The sequence below is a fragment of the Cardiocondyla obscurior genome, unplaced genomic scaffold (genome assembly GCF_019399895.1).
Source record: "Cardiocondyla obscurior isolate alpha-2009 unplaced genomic scaffold, Cobs3.1 scaffold57_0_143363, whole genome shotgun sequence".
In the NCBI taxonomy this organism is placed as follows: domain Eukaryota; kingdom Metazoa; phylum Arthropoda; class Insecta; order Hymenoptera; family Formicidae; genus Cardiocondyla; species Cardiocondyla obscurior.
The window spans coordinates 6,796-10,000 of NW_027228803.1; positions in this window are offsets into that span (position 1 = coordinate 6,796).

Genomic DNA, 3,205 nt, shown 5'->3' on the forward strand with positions numbered 1-3,205 from the left:
TCGAGGACTCTGCCGTTCGTGCGGTCCGTACGTACCTCCGAGCCGTAAAACAACACGGAGCTCGAGATCTTTGACGCGGAGGTAACTACCGTGCGCCGCAGCAGCTAAGTCCGCGCGGCGTCGAAATTTCACCGCCGGCGCCCATATACCGCCGTGCGTTAGACCGTGCGTCGCCGACCGCCCGGCCGCTCGGTTCGGTACTGTAAGAGGTGTCGTCGCTGCGGCGACTCGTGCACAACACGATGCATGCGAGCTCTCGGTCTGGTCGTACCGTAGCGTTACGGCGTATGTATAACCGAGCTCGGCGAAGCACTGCGGTGCGTACAAAAGTGTCGTTCGCACTAGAACGCTTTTTGAGAGAATTTAGCTTCGCGCTTACTACGAGAACTTTGGTTCTCTTTTTGAGATCTTTCGGGCGTCTTGCCGACATTCGGCCAAATGTGCGCCAAGCTCTCGGCGATCGTTTCGAGGCCGGATAGCGAAGGAATTGGTGAATACGTGACGAAGAAATTTTGTATCTCGAGGACTCTGCCGTTCGTGCGGTCCGTACGTACCTCCGAGCCGTAAAACAACACGGAGCTCGAGATCTTTGACGCGGAGGTAACTACCGTGCGCCGCAGCGGCTAAGTCCGCGCGGCGTCGAAATTTCACCGCCGGCGCCCATATACCGCCGTGCGTTAGACCGTGCGTCGCCGACCGCCCGGCCGCTCGGTTCGGTACTGTAAGAGGTGTCGTCGCTGCGGCGACTCGTGCACAACACGATGCATGCGAGCTCTCGGTCTGGTCGTACCGTAGCGTTACGGCGTATGTATAACCGAGCTCGGCGAAGCACTGCGGTGCGTACAAAAGTGTCGTTCGCACTAGAACGCTTTTAGCTTCGCGCTTACTACGAGAACTTTGGTTCTCTTTTTGAGATCTTTCGGGCGTCTTGCCGACATTCGGCCAAATGTGCGCCAAGCTCTCGGCGATCGTTTCGAGGCCGGATAGCGAAGGAATTGGTGAATACGTGACGAAGAAATTTTGTATCTCGAGGACTCTGCCGTTCGTGCGGTCCGTACGTACCTCCGAGCCGTAAAACAACACGGAGCTCGAGATCTTTGACGCGGAGGTAACTACCGTGCGCCGCAGCGGCTAAGTCCGCGCGGCGTCGAAATTTCACCGCCGGCGCCCATATACCGCCGTGCGTTAGACCGTGCGTCGCCGACCGCCCGGCCGCTCGGTTCGGTACTGTAAGAGGTGTCGTCGCTGCGGCGACTCGTGCACAACACGATGCATGCGAGCTCTCGGTCTGGTCGTACCGTAGCGTTACGGCGTATGTATAACCGAGCTCGGCGAAGCACTGCGGTGCGTACAAAAGTGTCGTTCGCACTAGAACGCTTTTGAGAGAATTTAGCTTCGCGCTTACTACGAGAACTTTGGTTCTCTTTTTGAGATCTTTCGGGCGTCTTGCCGACATTCGGCCAAATGTGCGCCAAGCTCTCGGCGATCGTTTCGAGGCCGGATAGCGAAGGAATTGGTGAATACGTGACGAAGAAATTTTGTATCTCGAGGACTCTGCCGTTCGTGCGGTCCGTACGTACCTCCGAGCCGTAAAACAACACGGAGCTCGAGATCTTTGACGCGGAGGTAACTACCGTGCGCCGCAGCGGCTAAGTCCGCGCGGCGTCGAAATTTCACCGCCGGCGCCCATATACCGCCGTGCGTTAGACCGTGCGTCGCCGACCGCCCGGCCGCTCGGTTCGGTACTGTAAGAGGTGTCGTCGCTGCGGCGACTCGTGCACAACACGGTGCATGCGAGCTCTCGGTCTGGTCGTACCGTAGCGTTACGGCGTATGTATAACCGAGCTCGGCGAAGCACTGCGGTGCGTACAAAAGTGTCGTTCGCACTAGAACGCTTTTTGAGAAAATTTAGCTTCGCGCTTACTACGAGAACTTTGGTTCTCTTTTTGAGATCTTTCGGGCGTCTTGCCGACATTCGGCCAAATGTGCGCCAAGCTCTCGGCGATCGTTTCGAGGCCGGATAGCGAAGGAATTGGTGAATACTTGACGAAGAAATTTTGTATCTCGAGGACTCTGCCGTTCGTGCGGTCCGTACGTACCTCCGAGCCGTAAAACAACACGGAGCTCGAGATCTTTGACGCGGAGGTAACTACCGTGCGCCGCAGCAGCTAAGTCCGCGCGGCGTCGAAATTTCACCGCCGGCGCCCATATACCGCCGTGCGTTAGACCGTGCGTCGCCGACCGCCCGGCCGCTCGGTTCGGTACTGTAAGAGGTGTCGTCGCTGAGGCGACTCGTGCACAACACGATGCATGCGAGCTCTCGGTCTGGTCGTACCGTAGCGTTACGGCGTATGTATAACCGAGCTCGGCGAAGCACTGCGGTGCGTACGAAAGTGTCTTTCGCTCGAGAGAGATTTTAAAGTGTTTTGCACTGCGCTTAGTGCGAGAATTTCGGTTCTCTTTTTCGAGAGCGTTCGGGCGTCTTGCCGACATTCGGCCAATTGTGCGCCAAGCTCTCGGCGATCGTTTCGAGGCCGGATAGCGAAGGAATTGGTGAATACTTGACGAAGAAATTTTGTATCTCGAGGACTCTGCCGTTCGTGCGGTCCGTACGTACCTCCGAGCCGTAAAACAACACGGAGCTCGAGATCTTTGACGCGGAGGTAACTACCGTGCGCCGCAGCGGCTAAGTCCGCGCGGCGTCGAAATTTCACCGCCGGCGCCCATATACCGCCGTGCGTTAGACCGTGCGTCGCCGACCGCCCGGCCGCTCGGTTCGGTACTGTAAGAGGTGTTGTCGCTGCGGCGACTCGTGCACAACACGATGCATGCGAGCTCTCGGTCTGGTCGTACCGTAGCGTTACGGCGTATGTATAACCGAGCTCGACGAAGCACTGCGGTGCGTACAAAAGTGTCGTTCGCACTAGAACGCTTTTTGAGAGAATTTAGCCTCGCGCTTACTACGAGAACTTTGGTTCTCTTTTTGAGATCGTTCGGGCGTGTTGCCGACATTCGGCCAAATGTGCGCCGGGCTCTCGGCGATCGTTTCGACACCAAAGTCGAAAATCGAAGGCGTTGGTAAATCCGAGCCGAAACGATACGGAGCTCGAGTACTTTGCCGTTCGAGCTGTCCGTGGGTAACTACTTGCCGAAAGCAACACGAGGCTCGAGGACTTTTGCGTAAATAACTACGTACGACGCAGCG